Source organism: Lynx rufus, unplaced genomic scaffold (assembly GCF_022079265.1).
Source record: "Lynx rufus isolate CCGP_SWC_20201006 ecotype Redwood Valley unplaced genomic scaffold, mLynRuf1.p SCAF_37, whole genome shotgun sequence".
Taxonomy (NCBI): domain Eukaryota; kingdom Metazoa; phylum Chordata; class Mammalia; order Carnivora; family Felidae; genus Lynx; species Lynx rufus.
The window spans coordinates 621,451-634,836 of NW_025814853.1; the positions used below are offsets into that span (position 1 = coordinate 621,451).

Sequence of the window (13,386 nt, forward strand, 5' to 3'; positions counted from 1 at the left end):
TTCCCACACAGTGACACGTGCTGGCCGCTGAGCACCGCCTCTGGCGAAGGCCCGAGAAGTCACCGGGCTGTCCCCTCCAGACACAGAAACGCCTCTGCAGGCCCCTGAGGATGAGGAGGGAACGGAGGTGGCCCACCCATCACTGCCCGGCTGTCTGCCCTGGAAAGCTGTCCTTCATGCAGCCCCCCGAGATCTGCCCCCCCAGGACTGGTCTCATGGACCTTAGTGGGTCTGAGGCCCCCCTTGTCTTCTGCAGGACGGCCCTCAGATATCGGAGACCCACCAGCTGGCTGCCCCAACTCGCCTCCTCTGAGCAAACAGCTCTCACCCCTACGGGATGTCCCTTGAACGGTCCCCCGTGGCTCACGGCAGCCACCTCCAAGGGGAACCCGACATTCCTCGGAGCCTCCAGCCGAGCAACTCGGTCCTCCGGGAACGTGCCTCTTCTCATGCAATCCCAACAAAACGGGCTTCTGAGGGCAGCCGTTGATGCTTAGGGTGACCACACCCTCCCGTGAGCCCGGGACACTCCTGGTTTGCACTGTGTTAGTCATGACCTCAGTTTGGATGCTAAGTTATTGGTCACTGTCCTGAATGCGTCCCCCCCGCAACGTTATCTAAAGTCGTATGTTGGGGCGCCTGGGTGGCTCAGTCGGTTAAGCATCCGACTTCGGCTCAGGTCACGATCTCGCGGTCCGCGAGTTTGAGCCCCGCGTCGGGCTCTGGGCTGATGGCTCAGAGCCTGGAGCCTGCTTCCGATTCTGTGTCTCCCTCTCTCTCTGCCCCTCCCCCGTTCATGCTGTGTCTCTCTCTGTCTCAAAAACAAATAAACGATAAAAAAAATAAAAAAAAATAAATAAAGTCGTATGTTGACCGTCACCTCTCTGCGCGGTGGTGTTTGGGGGGGTGTTTGGGGGGTGAGTCACAAGAGAGCTTGCTTCCTGCCTCAGCTGCCCGCCACGTGAGGGTACGATGGTCTGCGGTCTGGCAGATGCCTTCACAGGACCTGACTGCACCAGTCCTGGGGTCTCGGACTCCAGCCTCGGGAGCCGTGTTTCAGGCCACCCGGTCCGCGGTAGTCCGAGCGGACTGGACAGTCCTCTTAATTATACCGAACTCACCATCAGTTAAAACCCCTAAGTCTCCTTCCTCTTATCTGTTTAGCAAGAGCAAGATTTTACACTAATTCTTAAAAAACATTTTTTTTTAATGTTTATTTATCTTCGAGAGGACAGTGCGCGAGCAGGGGAAGGACAGAGAGAGAGAGACAGAGGGAGAGAGAGAGTGCAAGCGGGGGAGGCAGAGAGAGAGAGAGAGACAGAGGGAGACACAGAATCCGAAGCAGGCTCCAGGCTCTGAGCTGTTAGCACAGAGCCCAACGCAGGGCTTGGACTCATGAACAGAACCGCGAGATCGTGACCTGAGCTAAAGTTGGACGTGTAACTGTCTGAGCCACTCAGCCGCCCTTTACATTGATGATTAAACGTAGTTAAATTTCCTCTCTGCTCCCAGCCAGTAGACCAGGCAAACTGTTACTTATTCCTCTCAGCTTCAGATTAACTAGAACCCGGTCATCATGCCTATCACATGCTTATGTGAACCACTGATAAAAATCATCACTAGGGTGGGGTTGAGAACAGAGGCCAGTGGCCCACCTCTAGGGACATCTCAGGAGCCAGCATTCTTCAGAGGTAGTCATTCAGACAATCCTGAGAGCACCCAACCAACCATACTGTTATCCTGTCCTTGATTCGAAGAGGGGATGGTCAGGCTGGACCTAATCGGGGAAGTGATCCTTAGTCCAATCTGGAGGAGTCGAGGAAAAGAGCCCCGAGGCTCTCCTAGGAGAGGGAGTACAGGCTAAGGCTCTGTCATAGGATGTGCCTGGCTCTTCAGAGAACGGGCCAGGTGGCCCGGGAGCTGGAGTCATGAGAACGAGGGGGAGCAGTAGGAGAGGTGGTCAGAGGAGTGATGGGGCCAGATCACATGAGGTCTTACACGGGAGGGTATTGTGAAGACTTGGCCTTTCTCCAAGAGAACTGGGAGCCGTTGGAGGATGTGAGCGCTGGGGGAGGGGCACAGTCCAACTTAGACTTTAAAAGCACCCCCATCACCCCTAGTAGTACATTCTTTAAAAAGACGGGGAGGACCTGGTGTCTAAGGAGGAATATTCGAGATCCTCCAGCCATCCTGAAGATTTCTTTAGAGCCAGTGCCCTCTGGGGAGCAGGGATGACTTCTTGGCCTGACGGGCAGCCCTCTCTTCTCCTCCCAACCTTGACCGAGAGAACATGTGCTGTGTCTCTGACGACACCAGGCACAAACTGACAGGCTGCTGGGGCGGGAGGGCCCCGGGTCTGGTGTCACTAGGACCTGGGCTCCTGTTCCAGCTCTGCTGACTCACTGTGTGGCTTTGAGCAGGTTACTAGACCTCTCTGAGCCTCAGTTTCCTTTCTGGCAAAGTGAGGACAACCGCATTCACCTTTCTGGATGGTGATGGGGCTGAAGAATCACCAGGGGAAAGGGCCTGGTGCCTAGGGCTGTTTGACACACGGCCGCCATTCTAGACCCAATTACGGGGATTTGCAGGCCTGTGGACGAGGGGAAAGCAGGTGTGACACTGGGGAGGGGGAGGAGAGTGAACACATTCGCCGTGACACCGGAGAAGGAAAACTCAGACTCCGCCAGGGTGTTCAGGGGGCCCTGGGACCCGGCCGGCCTGGGGGAGCCTACTGGGCATCCTGGGCGGTGACCTCGCGGCCTCGCTCTGCTCCCGCCCTCGCTCCTCCGTCCGCCCCCCCCTGCCCCCTCTCCCTCCAGCTCATCTGCAAGTGCCAGCGAGCTGGCAGGCTGGACACCTGACAAAGGAGCCGTGGAGATTTCCCGGTCCTGGCACAGACCGCCAGCCCTGTGTGCCGAGTGCCGGCAGAGGAATAACGAAGTCCTGAGAGACGGAGGCTGCAGGCCGAACAGCAGAGCAAGGGAACATCCACAGACGCGAGGTGGGCCTCCGCTTTTCCGTGGTTTTCCCTTTGTTCCCACAGACCTGCCGGAAGCGGCCCCGGCGATGTCAGAAACCAAGGAGGCCCCCCCGGAGGAAGCGACCATTTGACGGAGTATCGGTCTGATTGGTTCAGCGTATCCCCGGCACCTAGCACGGCGCCTGGCGCGTAGTAGGTGCTCACGGCACCTGCGCTGACCGGGTCACTGGTGCTGCACTGGGCCTGTCCCTTCACGGGAAGATCAGGCGTGGGAGTGGGGCCCTGCCGGTCGTCTGCCGGCTGGGGTGCGACGGGGAGGGTGGCGTGGAGAGGCGACCTAATCATAAATGAGTACTTCCTACTACGTAAATTCGTAACTTTTCAGAAAAACCATTCCTAAACTGCTTAACGCAAATGTGAGGTCGCTGCAGACTCCAGGGTCTGCTGTCCACCTGCAGCAGTGGGAGGCAGGAGCCCCCGTGGGCCGCGGGGTGGGGCCGAGGACAGAAGCAAAGTGCCAGCAAGGCATCTTGAGCAGCTGGAGGGATGCAGGGGGTGGTCCCGGAGCCCAGGTGAGGGCGGGAGGACCCAGAGGCAGAGGGAGGAGTGGCCAGGCCCTCTGTGCTGATTTCTCCTCTCCAGCCACGTCGCCGAGGCCAGGGAGGTCCCAAATCACAACCATCGCGTCGTTAGCGACCTCTACTCTACTGAGGGGCGAACAGTCACAGACGCTGATTTTAGCCATCGGTAGGAATAAAATCCGCCTTCTTTTCAGACCACCCCCACGGAGACCACCTGTCCTCCTGTCAGTCGCAGCGAGGGCCGACAGGACCAAAAGGCATCAGCGTGGGCAGCCAGGCCGGCCTTCCCTCCATCAAAGGCACACGTCCAAGTGGCTGGACTTGCACGGGCCTCTCCCATCACGGCTTCTGTCTTAGGAGGATCACGCCGAGGCCTCCCCTCTCTCCCCTGGAGAGCCCTCTGTGCGCCCCCGGGCATGTGCCTTGGGCACAGCCGTCCGCCCTGGAGCAGGTGGGGCGGCTGTGAAGTCAGAGAGAGAGATGTGTGTGTTGCTCTCTGCACCGTGACCTGCCTCCCGCTCCCTGAAACCGGATGATAAATTACTCTGCCCAAGCGGAACACGCCCGGACAAGCCTCCTTTCCAACTGTAATTAATACCCTGGGGAAAACACAGACTCGGGGTTTTCATACTTCCGCACAAACACGCGCGAGCACACAGGCTCTTCTCTCTGTCACCCTACCCGATCCCCTCTCAAATATTTAGCGTCCTGCCTCTTTTGCAGGTAGCACAAAACCACCCAGCTGGATACATCCTGAAAGTCAAGGGAGGCATCGGGGACCCTTTCCAGTCCCTGTGACACAGGACTTGGGAATTTTCTGGCACGCGGTTCTCCTGTTGCTCATGCGATGCAGCTTTGGCCTTAGCGGAGTCAGAAACGGCCGTGGGTTTGGGTGAACGCTTTGTGGTCAACATTTTTGGGCATCTCCCCCTACCCTTTTCTTTCCATCGTACAGCCTAGCTGACGCACTAGTCCAAACACACGTGTGCGTGCGTGTCAGAGAGCTCCGAGCACCTGATACTCCCAGAGAAGCTCTGTAATGAGTGAGGAGCTTTGCAGTCCCATGAAACTAGAGAGCCAACCACCCTGACAATGAGAATGCTTTCTCGAAGGAGAGGAGATGGGGGGTGGGGGGTGGTGGCATGACAAGCGGAGGCACCCGTGACGGAAGCTCAGACACTCAGCTTAAGAGACCCACACTCTTACTGGGAGCCTCAACTTTGCTCGAGGAAAATTCTCAGCATGAAACGAAGCCTGGATAGTCAGGGCTGTGGTCTTGCCTCAGCCATTGCAGCACGAGCCTGGGCAGATCATTTGCCCGTCCTCGGCCTCAGTTTCCCCATCCATAAGATGGACCCTGCTGGGAGGGTCAAACGGGATAACACGGGTCGGATGCGCTGACAGCAGTCTGAGGCCCTTAAAGGCCGGAAAGTGCCGTGCACAGATAAAGAACGTGGCTCTGTCCACACCCAGGTTGGCAGAGGGTGGGTGAGGGGACTGGGATTCAGAAGAATGGATAGCCTGGGCCTCGGATGGGTCCTCCTCCCTGCTTGGTTTCTCTTGTTAGGGCAAAGAGGACTCCGTCCCCAGTGCTCTGTGGCACGCTTACACGGAGAGGCGGCGGGGCTGCTGGGAGGCACTGGTTCCCTTCTCTCCGGGTTTCTGACCTCCCCTACCACCGAGGTTTTGAGAGCCTTGGAGGCATTGTTCCCCCTCCCTTATTCTTTACCATCAAAGCGTTCCGGAAAAGAGGCTCCACGAAGAGCACTTTGCAACCATCTTTCAAGAGCTACGCTCCTACTGTTTGTTGCAGCTTCCTCTGCATTGAGGAGAAGGAGGCCAATCTCAAGACAAACGGAACAACAGCGCTGGTCTGTATGCTCGGACCACGTGTTCCCACGAGCCTCCAACCAGGGCTGGCTGAGGAGGGAAATGGGGATGAGGGCTGGCAACGGACCCGTGTGTCCCTGGGGCTGCCTGCATGTGTGTGCGCATGGGCGTCTCCAGACCACATGTGACAGGATCTGAGTTCAGACAGGAGAAAGTTTCCACTTCCAGTCGAGATGGAGGAACGGGGACTGAATTACTCTCCCACCAGGCACAGTGGCAAACAACTCAGGAACGGTTTTCAAGACACAGGACCACACACTGTCCTGTCCGTCGGCAAGGACAGTGATCCCTGAGAGGCGGGAAACCAGTGAGGGGAGCCCCCCCATGGCTCACTGTGTGCAGAACTTCTAGGCTAAGACTCAGGGACCACAAGTGGAGCCCGGTGGGCTCCCTGAGCGGAGGAGTCAGGGCTGAGAGTCCAGGGACACCAAGGTGGCTGGAGTTGCAAAACAGGGGGCTGGAGAGCGGGGAACTGGACAGAGGGAGACCCTGGAGAACCAGAGAGGGTCCCTGTGAGTGTCCAGCTGAGTACTGATCATCCTGTACATTTGAGGAAAAGCCCTGAGGCTGAGGAAAGAACCACATGAACGGTCAGGGGAAACCGTGCTCAGCATGCACACGGGGCCAGGAAACGTGTGTGTCCCCACCAGCCTCACTGGAGCCCTTCACGGTTCATGGAACAACGGGTAGAACGCTCAGACGACCTTGCCTTGGTAGTGGGATCACTTGATGGGGACTAACCATGCCTCGGGCCCATCCAGCAAACCTTAGCAGTAAGATCTGAGAGGAAGGGATCAAACTGCTTCTGAGTAATTTAACTGCATCCCAGAATAAAATTCGAGGATATTTATAGGAATAGAAGTAGCCAGCACCCTGCAAGGTAGAATTTACAATGTCCAGCATCCAGTCAAAGATTACCAGGCACACGGGAAATGAGGAGAAAAAAAATCAATCATTCGAAACTGACCTGGAACTGACACATATGTTGGAATTAGCAGACAAGGCCGTTAAAACAATGATAACTATATTCCACGTGTTCCAGAAAGTAAGTAGAGACATGTAAGATATTGGAAAATGTGCAAATTCAACCTGTAGAATATGAACTACAATATCTGATGTGAAAAAAAATACACCGGATGAAATTAATGGCAGATTAAACACTGCAGGAGAAAATGTTAGAAGGAGCCAGGGAAACAGGACACATTCTGTACAGAGGAACAAAGATGAAAATGACAGCAGGCTTTGAGACCACGGGAGCCGTGAAGGCCCTGAACCTTTGCAGCACTGAAAGAAAAAGCACCTGTCAACCCAGACCTCTGCACCCTGCAAAAATGTCTTCCAAAATGAAGTTGAAATAAAGACTTTTTCAGATACACAAACACTGAAAGAATTTACCACCGGCAGGTTGGTGCCGTATGGTAGGAAGGGAGTCCTTCGGAGAGAAGGGAAATGACACTAGATGGAAATATGGATCCACACAAAGGAATGGAGACCACCAGAAATGGTAGCTATATGGAAAAACACAGGAGAGCTTTTTCTTATCACTTAAATCTCTTTAAAATACGACTTACTGTCTAAACAAAGAAATACAAATAGCGTTATGTTGCAAGGCTTATAACATATGTATATAAGGCCAGGATGGAGAAATGGAAGTATGCTTATACTGTATGTCAAGTGGGTTAACAATTATTTGAAGGTAGGTGGGAACCAGCTTAAAAAACTCATAAACTCTAAGGCAACCATCAATATAACAAAACAAAGAGCGATAACTAATAGGTCAGTAATGGAAATAAAATGGAACACAGTAATTTTAAAAACTCTGTTCAAAAGACAGCAAACAAAAAAGAAAAAAGGAAATAAAGAAAAATAGGAAAACAGGGGTGCCTGGGTGGCTCAGTCAGTTAAATTTCCTACTTCAGCTCAGGTCACGATTTCACAGTTCATGAGTTCAAGCCCCGCATCGGGCTCCATGCTAATGGGGAAGGGACTGCTTGGGATTCTCTCTCTCTCTCTCTCTCTCTCTCTCTGCCCCTTCCTCACTCTCTCTCCCTCTGTCAAAATAAATAAATGAACTTAAAAAATAGTAAGTGATCGACTCGTTTCAAGTTTGGAAATCTAATTCATCTGATTCACAAACTGAAAAAGCACCTATCATTTCAATAGACACAAGAAAAGAGTTTAAGAAAACTCAACATCCTTTCTTAATAAAAACCGATAAAAACTCTCAGCACGCTGGCGATAGACGCGGAATGAAAGGGAACCTATGAAAAACCTACAGCTAACATGACAATTAGTAGAAGAATTACTTCCCCTTTACGATCAGGAACAAAACAAGGGTGTTTATTCTCATGACACTTCTATTCAACGGTGTCCTAGAGGTTCTAGCTGGTGGAGCAAAAACAAAGCAACAGCAACGAGTAAAGACATCAAGATTGGAGAGGAAAAAGTAAACTTGTCTTTATCAATGGATCATCTGTATCAATGTGATCGTCTGCAGAAAATATGATGAAATCCACAAAAAAGCTACTAGAACTGGCAGGTAAGCTCGATAAAGATGTGGAACTCAAGATCAACATACACACGGTTTTAAAAAATGACTACACACTAGCAAAAGTCAGAAACTGAAGGAAAAATACCATTTAAAGTAGCCATAAAAAATATGAAATACTTAGGGTAAGTTTGACAAAAGTTGTGCAAGACCCACCGGCTGAAAAGTACAAACCACTGTTGAGAGAAGTTAAAGAAGTCTTAAATAAATGGAGGGGCATAACTTGTTTATGAGGCAGAAGACTCCATATGGTTAAGATGTTAATGATCCCACCCCCCTCCCCGGCCAGCCAAGTGATCTATAGATTCAATGCCATCCATATGGAAATTTAAGGCGCCTAGAGTAGCCAGTACAACTTTGAAAAACAAGAACAAAGTTGGAGGGTTAACATCACCTGATTTCAAGATTTATTATAAAGTTATGATAGTCATGACAGTGTGCAATGGCACCAAGACAGACTACATATAGATCAAAGGGATCAGGTCATATGACAACAGATTTTTGACAAGGTTGCAAAGGCAATTCAAAGGAGAAAGGATGGTCTTTTTATAAGTAATATTGAAATCAATGCACAGCTTCAGTTCAGAAAAATGACCCTCAACCCATACCTTGTACCACATGCAGGAAGGAACTCAAGATAAACCAGAAACCTAAACATAAAATCTAACACCTACAAAATGTCTAAAGAAAGTACAGGAGAAGAAAATCTTTGTGAGCCAGGGTCAGGCTAAGCTTTCTTAGATACAACATTGTAAGTATGATCGTAAGAACAAATGGATAGACTGGAATTTATCAAAATTTAAAACGCCAGCTCTTCCAAAGACACTGTTACGCGAGTAGAAAGACAGATCAGTTAGGAGGAAATGCCTGCACAGCATGCATCTGTAAGGGACTTGTATTCAGTATATACAAAGAACTCCCCAAATGCAACAGTACGGAGACAACTACCCAATTAAAAAAAACAGGCAAAGGTTGGAAAAGACACTTCACTGAAGATGATGGATGTCAACCAACCACATGGAAAGATGTCCAGCATCACTCATCAGCAGGGAAATGCAAACTAAACCACGATGAGACACCACCCCAATGCCCATCATAATGGCGAAAATTACCACAGCCAACGGCACCAAGTGTTGGAGAGGATGTAGAATAATCGACAAGTGTTGGAGAGATGGGTGTAATTCCCGCACGTGGCCGGCGGGCAGGCGAAACGGTACAACCACTTGGGAAAAACACTTTGACGTTTACTTAAAAAGCGAAACACAGGCTCACCATGAACTCTAGTCATTTCGCTTGTGGGTGTTCTACCCGAGAGAAAAGAAGGCATGTGTCTCACAAACACTTGTACGGGAATAATGCGTAATAACCAAAAAGCTTGGTGTCTTTCCAGGGGTGAACGGAGAAAACACACTGTAGTGAACTCACAGCATGGAACACCGCTCGGCAACAAAAAGACATCAGCTATTCACACACACCATGACCTGGGGGAGTCTCAGAATACTTATTCTGACAACAAGAAGGAACGCATACGGTATGATTTTATGTGTCTAGAACGTAGGGAATACACACCGTTCTAGAGCGACGGGACTCATGCAGATCAGTGTTTGCCGGGAAAGGGGACTGGAGAGCACGGAGGAAGAGACAAAAGATACATCCTTCGAAGGAGACTGATGGATACGTCCAGTATCTTGACTGTAATGACGACGTCAGGGGTACAAACAGGTGTCAGAACTTAATCAAATTGCACACTCTAACACGCGTAGTCGATTGTGCGCGCAGACCTGGGTAAAGCTGTTCAAAAAACAAACGTGCAAAAACCTGAGCTTATGAGGCAGACAAATCGCCGTGTCACCCCTTAGGAGGTGGATTCCTTGACCTACACACAGATTCATCTGAGGACTCCTTCGGTCGTTTCTCTGTAAAGTAAGACTCGGTTTACAAAATGGCACGTCCAGGAGGCCCTGCCTTGCGAGGGGGAGACCTCGCCGATGAGAGCACGAGGCCCACGCCGGCACACTTTCTTCGTCTCCCCCCAGTCGAACTGCATCGGACGCTGACGGACAGCCCCCGGCCCCTCCCAGGGGACCCTGTCATGCACGGGAACAGGAGCCTTGAGCTCTGCCTCACTGTCCCCGTCCCACCAGTGAGCAGGGCCAGGACTGCCCTTTCCACGACCCCGGGTGGCCCTGCGGTGACCGGCTTCTAGGGCACAGCTCCCTGGCCATTTGGACAGTGCCCACTTTTGAGGCCAGCATGTACTTGGGGGTAAAAACAATACAAAAGAGACCACCAAAAGGAGGTTCCGGTGTTTGGCTCAGGCGGACATCAGACCCCGCCACCCAACAGCTTTGTTTTGCCTTTTGGATCTGCAGAAAACGCTGGGCTATCTTGGGCACAAGGCCTGAGACCCAGGAGCACTGCCCCCAACCCCGAGGAAGCCAGCGGGGAGCCCATGGTTACAAACACATGGCGGACCTGCACTCTCTAATCTGTTCACAACAGATAATACATCACAGCTACGATAGAATTTTCTGCAAAGTCAAATTCTACAAGCGAACCTTCGAAGGAGATCGGCTGCAGGCGGGTGATGGAGGTTTGGCTACAAGGAGTGCGCAGACCGAGGGCTGGGGTCATGGACCGGGGATTGGGGTCAGGAGGGTCCGGTCCCCCCCACGAGGGTCACCGCTGGGACCTGAGCCGATTCTGCGGCCCCCTCCCCGAGGAGACTGGGCCACGCGGGGACATGCAGCACCCCAGGCTCCGAAGGCCAGGGGAACGCGCATCTGTGCGTCAAGTACCTGGGGTCGGGGGTGGGGGCAGAGCAAAGGAGGGGGGAGGAGGGACTGTTTCTCTGGCTGGTGGCAGTTGCTAAGCAATGTCACCCATAAACACACTCCTGTCCCCTCATTTCCCTTCTGGCTCCTCTGGTCCCCACACCTGCCTTCCCAGCACAACTCGGGCTGGCGCTTTGGGGGACAAGAGAGGACACGCCATCGAGTGCGAAGCAAGCCAAACTCTCCATTCTCTGCCCCCCCTCCCTCCAGTGAGCAGGAAGCCCTGGAAACCCCTGGCATTCAGCAGCAGCAGCACCCAAGACGTTCAACATGCTCACGTCTGTCAAAAACTATTCAGGAAAAAAAAAAAAAAAAAAAAGAAAGTCTTTATACCTTTTATTCAGCCAATTTTTCCCGAGGCACTGTGGGCTCTCTAAGAAAAGAAAAAGAGAGAGGAGAGAGAATTACAATCAATGTCGCCACCGTGCATCTGGTTGCTGGCTGCTATTTGCTCACTGACTAGTCAGGTCTGGAGGAGGGAGCGCTGCCTCCCCGGGAGCCGAGGAGACCTGCCCAGGAGAAGCCCCTGTGCCGCGTGCACCTGCAGCGTGGCCGGGAGCCCACGTCTGGTTTAACGAAGACAACGGAAAACAGAACGCCGTGGGCCTGGGGTCCAGATTTTCCTAACCCGTCTTCTGCGTAACTCTGGGGACACTCTCGTGTGTTTTCTCTCTCTCTTCTGCTCGCCCCAAACTCTGGGTTTCCCTTTCCTCTTCTTCCCCCCCACCCCAACCCCAGCACCTGGTTCTGAGGTTACCTGCACGAAGAGACTTTGCCGACTGATGGAGGTATTTAATCCCAAACCGGGACCTCCCCCCGCCCCCCGCCCCCGGTCACTCTGCAAGGATCTCTTCCCACCTCCGATGTCACTCATGGCGGGTAGATCTATTCTAATATCAGTCAAAGTAGGAAGGGAGGTATTATCTAAATCCCACAAACACACGATTTCAGCAGTGACTACACGTTGTGTGGAACTGTGTGATGTTTCCAGGAGCTTCCATCAGTAGAGGTGGCCCAGCTCAGACTAGCAGGGGCCATGTATTTACTCATTTTACGGTCCGGGGCCTGGGGCCACAGACCAAGGCACTTGCCTAAAGTCACAAAGCTGAGCTTGGGGGCCTGGGGACCGCACAAGTGTGTCTGGACCCCTAATCCTGCCTTCAGAGATTAGAAACGAGGGCTGTGCTGCTTCGGATTCTGTGTCTCCCTCGCTCTCTGCCCCTCCCCTGCTTGTGCTCTGTCTCTCTCTCTCTCTCTCAAAAATGAATAAATATTTAAAAAATTGGAAAAAAAATAGAAATGAGGGGTGTGCATGTGTCCACTATGTGCTTCTTCTGGACATAAATTTTCCTTATTTATATCAATAAAGTTTCAGAGTTTTTTTTTTAAAGATTTTCATTCTTAAGTAAGCTCTCCACCCAACATGGGGCTCGAACTTACAACCCCGAGTTCAAGAGCTGCACACTCCACAGATGGAGACCAGCCAGCTGCTCCTTGTGTTGCATAATTATATGTGTACGGATTGTGTACATCTTGTTACTTTTTTAATTTCTATGATTTTAATGTTTATTTACTTTTGAGAGAGAGAGAGAGAGAGAGAGAGAGAGAGACTGAGCATGAGCAGGGAGGGGCAGAGAGAGAGGGAGACACAGAATCGGAAGCAGGCTCCAGGCTCTGGGCTGTGTCAGCACAGAGCCCGACGTGGGGCTCGAACCCACAAACTGTGAGATCATGACCTGAGCTGAAGTCGGATGCTTAACCGACTGAGCCACCCAGGCGCCCCCCACCCCATCTTAACCATTTTTTTAAAATATTTATTTATTTCTGAGACAGACAGAGACAGAGCATGAGTGGGGGAGGGGCAGAGAGAGAGGGAGACACAGAATCGGAAGCAGGCTTCAGGCTCCGAGCCATCAGCCCAGAGCCCGACGCGGGGCTCGAACCCACGAACCGTGAGATCACGACCTGAGCCAAAGTCGGACGCTCAACCGACTGAGCCACCCAGGCATCCCAGTGCACATCTTTTTAAATTGTGGCAAAATACTTGTAAAATTCATCATTTTAACCACTTTACAGCGTACAAGCCAGTGGCATTAGGTACATTCACATGGTTGTGCAACCAGTATCTGGTTCTAGAACTCTCTGTCACCCTGAAAGGAAACTGTATACTCATTAAACAGTCCCTCCCCCTTCCCTTCTCCCCTGTGTGTGTGTGTGTGTGTGTGTGTGTGTGTGTGTTTTAAACTTATCATAAACCAGAAAAAAAAAAAGCAAGCGAAAAGCTTCTAGAATCCAAAGGCACCCAGACGGGGCCTCTTTCTTGAGATGGAAAAAATCACTGTCGTTTACCATCGTCAACATGGTCCTGAAGAGCAAATACAGACAACTATAGCCTCACTCAGCCCTCATGACCCTAAGGAGGGCGCACTGTTCTATCCTCCCTTTTCACATGAGGAAATGCGCGAATGGGCAAAGCAGCGGCACTCCCAGTCACCGGGACGGCTGGTTTCCTGGGGGGCAGGCTCCCACTGCCCACACTCCCTCTCACCCGCT

The 13,386-nt window shown here is 51.9% G+C and overlaps 1 non-coding gene across 1 annotated transcript; it reads right to left on the reverse strand.

Moving 5' to 3' along the window:
- Positions 1-12,755: 12,755 nt before the first annotated feature.
- On the reverse strand, positions 12,756-12,840 carry TRNAQ-UUG (transfer RNA glutamine (anticodon UUG)). The gene has a single exon. It is a non-coding gene; the product is annotated as a tRNA-Gln (tRNA).
- Between the last annotated feature and the right edge of the window lie 546 nt (positions 12,841-13,386).